Source organism: Eriocheir sinensis, unplaced genomic scaffold (genome assembly GCF_024679095.1).
Source record: "Eriocheir sinensis breed Jianghai 21 unplaced genomic scaffold, ASM2467909v1 Scaffold765, whole genome shotgun sequence".
NCBI lineage: Eukaryota > Metazoa > Arthropoda > Malacostraca > Decapoda > Varunidae > Eriocheir > Eriocheir sinensis.
This window is the reverse complement of record NW_026112126.1, coordinates 1-6340: the sequence shown is the minus strand read 5'-3', so window position 1 is coordinate 6340 and position 6340 is coordinate 1.

Below are 6340 nucleotides of genomic sequence, written 5' to 3'. Positions count from 1 at the left end.
GAGGTTGGTCGTTGACTACCCCTGGAGGCCGACTTGTGCAGTCCACAAGGCTGGAATCTGGATGAGAAACCCCTGTGCGAGGTACTTCCCCCAAAACCTCTCGTCCTTCCTCCAGCGTATCTCCACGTAGCAGGTGGTTTCTTGGCTGTGATTTTGTGTTTCAGTTTCTCTGACTCTTCAATGTGCTTAGCGGACTGTGAGACGTCATCCCCAAACAAGAATTGGGTCATTGGCACCTTGTCTGAACAGAGGTGCGAGTACTTTTTGTTGATCTCCCGCTTCATCACAAAATGCCGTGGTGGTGGCATGGGGAAGTGTATCTCATGTGGAGGCTCCTCTCAGCAGAGGGCAGCTTGAAGATGTAAAATTTACAGTTTGATGACTAGGAGATACCACTTGAATCAAAGTAAGTGAGTTAGTTACCTGCTAAGCTCCTGAGTCATTATGAGAATAACTAAACTGAAGGTGAGGGTATGAAGATGTTCTCACTATGAAGTGTGGCATCAGAGAGAGAGCATGCGAGTGAGCTACGTCAGCAGGTGCCACGCCATCAGTTGAACCACTGATAATATTCAAAACACTCTTCATTACACTTCTAATTATTCTGTGGTATTGAATTACTACCACTTTTTTCTAATTCTAAATGAATATCACTAAATTAATGATAATAAAAGGTAATATGCAATATATACAAAGTGGAATAATTTCCACAGCTAGGGCCTGGCAAAATATGAGGCATTGCCTCAAGTGATCTCACAACCCCCTGGATTAGATTTCTTCAGGGTGACATAGTGCTTGGTGTGTGCGTGGTGGTGGAGGTGCTTGGTGTGTATGCAGTTGGGGGCTTGGAGTTGATGGAGTGATAGGATTTCCTTCCCCCTGCTTTCACTTGTTCAATTCTATTTTCACCTTAACTTAAAGCAGCTGACATGGTGGAGGTAGTGGTGGTAGTGGTAGAAGAGCCTAAGATAGGGTTTATAAAATTGTCCTTCCCTGCACCTGCCTCTCCACTTCGCTCATTTCTCTTTCTTCTCCTCTGAGTAATACAATCAGTAACTCCATCGCTAAATGAGAGCCTCCTTTTGCTACGGAAAATACCTCCTCTCTGGCAGGAGGGGCATGTGTGTCAATCCCATCATCTGAAAAGGATGCACTGTTTCCATTAAGCCCCTCGCACACATTCATGGTCACGGTCCTGATCATCCCCAATTTTCTGCCAGTGGCAGAAAATTGGCCTGATCGGTGGTAAGATCAGGGATGGTTGGCGGCAAGCTGCCATGCATCACTGGTTTATTTTGATGACCGTAGATGCCATTGACCACCACCAGTCAAATTAAAAATGTTAAAAAATATCAGGGATGCTCCCGGTTGACTGGCAGTCTCAGAAAAAAACTGATTGATCGGTGGTACACCTGCGATTGCTGGCAGACATCCGGCAGCAACTGGGGGTAAACCACAGGCAGGTGGCAGTAGGCCAGCTGTGGACCACTGGAAAGCTACGTCAACACCTTTGTGTGACCTAGAGATCAGCAAGGTGTGACCTGTGATTAGACAGATTAACCCTTTCAGTACGTTGACACCGACGTTGGCGTCACCGTATGGAAAGGGTTAGTCCTCTTCTAAACCTCTTTATCCTTTTCCATTTCCTCTTAATCCTCTTCTAAACCTCTTAGGATCAAATGGAAGAGGATTAAGAGGTTTAGAAGATGATTAATCCTCTTCCATTTCCTCTTAACCCTTTCAATACTGTGACGCCAACGTCTGCATCACCGTATTGAAAGGGTTAAGTGATTAGGCCCCGTAAAAATTATGTAATGTGACTGTTCAATATATCCTGGAACATGCCCCTGTCCATGTGCTTGCCTGCTGGATCCTCAGCCTCTTATTTCTTCATGAGGGTATCTAGCATACCAACATGGCCTCTTCTCTGCATCCATATTCTCACCCACGTTGCCTTATGTCGCTTCTATATTCTTTCAATTGTCATTTTCCAGTAGGTATACAAGCAACAACAAAATCTGGATTCTGTCCACGTCCAATTTAACCCTTGGAGTATGGGTGGCAATATATTTCTCTGGATGGTGTGCATGGGGAAAATTTAGACATTTAAAAGAGGTGGAAATGGTGTCTTTCTTCTTTGCAATAATTGTATATTCATCTAGTATATGTGGTGGTGTAATAAAACTTCTCTCCTAATAATAAAATAGTTATGACAGCCGAAAATATTGCGCATTTTCTCGTGGCCGTGACGTGTTGCGTTGAAGCACCACACACACACACACACACACACACACACACACACACACACACACACACTCTCTCTCTCTCTCTCTCTCTCTCTCTCTCTCTCTCTCTCTCTCTCTCTCTCTCTCTCTCTCTCTCTCTCTCTCCCCCTACTTGCTCCTCCCTCCTCTGTCAATGTCACTACCATAGCAGTCATCAGAGTCACTGTCACTTTGATTCGCCCGCGCTCTACTTCCGCCCGGAGCAGAGGAACTGCTTGATGCGTCACGAGACATGCCAGATGTATTCCGAACAAAAGTGGAAAATGATCTGTGGCCTTTGGTATGGCGCGCGCTGAGACAAATGAGAGTGTGTACAGATGCCAGATGCCTCCACCATTCTTCTGAGTCAAGAACTGGCGGTATATTTGAAACGTAGGGAGCGTAGAGTGTGGTAGCGCACTTATATATACGATCGCCGTAATGTAAGGGTTAAGGAGTTCAATCCCACGTTCACGAGAGCTGAGGAAAGTAATGGCGATGTCAAACACAGGAATGATTGAAAACACCTGAGGGACATTTATTATACATACCCTATCCACCAGGTGTAGTAACAACCGTGTTTGATTGCCAATGTGTCGCAGGCATTTTGCACTGCATAATGTCACCTGTTTACTGCACCTGTTTACTGCAGGCAGATAGGAGGCAGAGCTGCATAATATGCAGGTCTGCCGCCTATCTGACCTACCGCAGACTGACCTGCAGTTGTCGTAGATCAGTCGCCGGTCATAGGAGGTGAAATTGAAAGTTGTACATGGTCGTTGGATTTTAGGTGGTGAGCAGCTGGTCCACCTGCGGTGCACAGGCGGAAAACTGCAGGTGCAATGCCGGTCAAATGACCAATCGTGAATATTACTGATCTTGCCGGCAGGCTGGCCACTATTTGCAGATTGGGGATGATTGGGACCGTGACCGTGAATGTGTGAGAGGGGCTTTACTGACCGATGACTGATGATGAGCATTGCTCATCATCAGTCATCGATTGAGCAACTGCCCGGAACCTGTGCGAGGCAGTGTTGCCAGTGCCAGAGCAGGGCTACCTTACTACTGCTTCTGAATTCCTATTCTATCTATATATCTCTACCACCCTGCTCTCTCACAGGAACTTTCCTCCAGGGGGTGGCCATGGCAGAAGTGTCTCCATCTCTCCCTGTTCTGGCACTCCTCTTAGCACACTCAATCCTGCTACTTCCAACTCTCTCACTTCAATACTCTTTCACCCTATCCATTATCCATTTCACCGGTGGTGTTCCCTCATACACTTTCTCCACAAATTCATTTTTCTTCATTCCCATCACTTGTCCAAAGTATCTCAGCGCACCACGCTTCACCCATTTGACCACTCCACAGTCCACTCCTATCGCTGTCACACCCATACCAAACCTCTCATACACGCTTTCATTACTTTCTCCATCCCATCCTGAAATACCATGTGCACCATGTGTTATATAACTCATTTCCACTGCACATATTCTCAATTGGTGTGCTGCATTACATGCCTATGTCTCTGATGCATACCACAGAGTTGGCATTCCCCTCTTTACCTCCACGCTCACACTTCTTCCTCTCGTAACTTTATCTAACGTACCTACCACAGTACCTGTCTGGCCTCACTGCTCTTTCCCTTACTTCACCTTCCATACTTCCATGCTTACATAAAACTGTCCCTAGATATTTAAACTCAGTCACCTTCTCCATTCTTTCTTCCCCCAGCCTTATCCTACATTTCATTGTTCTCTCTACTTTAACTCTGTACGGCTTTGCAAAATCAATGGTCTGCTCTCTTGCCCTCTCAAATACCATAACCTTACTCTTTCCAGCATTCATTTTCAGCTTTCTCCTCTTACACATACTGTCAAGTTCATTCACTATCCTCGGCAGTACCCCCTCATTCTCTGCCAACAAGAAGTCCTAACACAGTTTATTCACTTTCTCGCTTCTTTTGCTTATTTTTCTGTCAGAACTTTTTTTTTTTTTTTTACGTCTTGGCCTATTGCGCCGGTAGGCTTCTTCCCGGTGGATCCTGATGGTTGGTCCAAGGCTTCTTCCCGGCGGGGCCTGATGGTCGGCCCGGCCCGTTCTGGCGCAGGCGAGTGTTTATAGTGGCGCCATCTTGCATTGGCTCATGCTGCCCTCCCGGAGCTCATCTTTAATCCTAGAATCTAGAGTCCGGGTTGATGGTGGTCTTCTGGACAGCTTGGGAGTAGTTTTAAGCCACTCGGCGGCAGCTGAAAAATCCCAGCTTGGTGGCACCGGTCGGGGATTGAACCCGCGTCCTCCTGAACGCGGGGCCGTCTCGCTATCTGTTCAGCCACCGCCTCCCCATACACCAAGGAGACTATAGAACAGGAGAGGGGGCCTCTATGGGAGACCGTGGGCGGGTGTTGGTGTATGTCGGTTGCAACAGATGGCGCAGGAGCAGCTTTATTTACATTCAGGCGCCTCCCCCCCTCCAGACACCCCCCCAACCCCCAGAGCCCATCAGCAGTGTTGCTACATGGGATCAAGCAGCAAATGTTGCTACTTTTTTTCTTCAGTCTGGTTATTTAGCCTGACTGCATGTCATGAGTAATGCTATTATTGTTATATTATTATACCGCAATTATATTACTTTCTCTGCATGTGTGGTTAGATGTGTTTTATGTGTTTAACCTTTCTGTATATATACTGGAATGAACCAAGGAATTGTAGCCCTACTGCCGTTCTTTGAAACTATGTAATCATGTTTTTCTTCCAAACTCATTGTTTTAGCACGCACGCTGACTTCCATCAGTAATGATGATATATATTAATTGAGTCATTGGTTTGTAGGGGGAAAGAGTGGGTGAATATAATTATCTCGGTCAAACTTATACTGTTTATTATAACGCTATTCGCAGCAATATCTTTCTCTGCTCCGATTGCAACGCTGCCTCGTTCAAAAATCATAACACCGCCGCGGCCGCCACGTTTACCAGCCGGAGCCTCAAATCATGTCCCTTTGTGGTGATAAAGAGGACACAGCCTGGTGTGAAGCTACGTTTATTACGGAAGGATGCCAGCCGGGGTAAGTGATATATATAAATAATGATAATGTGGAAATTCTAATCATTTTCACGCTGACCGCTGTTCTGAACTTGCTAACTGCATGCCTCCTCCTCATGGCAAGAGGCCGAATGGCCTACACACGACAGCTCCAGATTCCTCCCCATTACCACCTGTCATCCTCGTCCATGTAGCTATCCAGTCTACTCTTAAAACAAGCTATCGTCCCTGCACTCGCTATGTGTTTGCTGAATCTATTCCATTCCCCCACCACCCTATTACTAAACCAATGCCTGCCCATTTCCCTCCTAAATCTATACTTTTCTAATTTAAGTCAATTACTGCATGTTCTATCTTGCCAAACATCTTATGCAAAAGTTGACCAGCATCTCCACTCTTTCATCCCTTACACTGATAAACTCTGAAACAGCCTTCCATCGTCTGCATTTCCTCCTGCCTATATTTTGACCTTCAAGAAGAGTGTATCAAGACTCTACTTTTGTCTGTTTGGGAGTGGTGAGTAGTGGGGCTTTTTTTCTAGTACGCTTTGTTGCCCTTGAGCTGTCTCCTTTGTTTAAAGAAAATAATAATTAAATAAATAGAAGTTGGCCGCCAATGCTTCCAACACATTTTGGTGCCATATCTACAAGTGGCTAGTGACTGTAATCTCAGCAACCTGCATGCATCTATGTCATTCCTATCATGGTGCATGGAACAAGCTTCACATAACACTCAGACAGAGACAGTTTAATTATGGTTATATATCAGACTCAGTTTATTGCTCAGTCTATTAGGTGCAGTGCTGTTAATATTGTTAGTGGTAGTATTAATACAATTAATGTATTTATTTTCATTAATTTATCAATATTTATTTATTATATTCTTAGTGTTTGAAAATTCCAATACTAGTATTAAAATAAACCAAAATATCAGAAACATATTTATACTCATTAATTATTATTGCTTTTCTTATTATTACTTCCTTCAATGTCCTGGCACTTTGACATCTAGTGCTTTTCCGTCTAGCAGCCAAA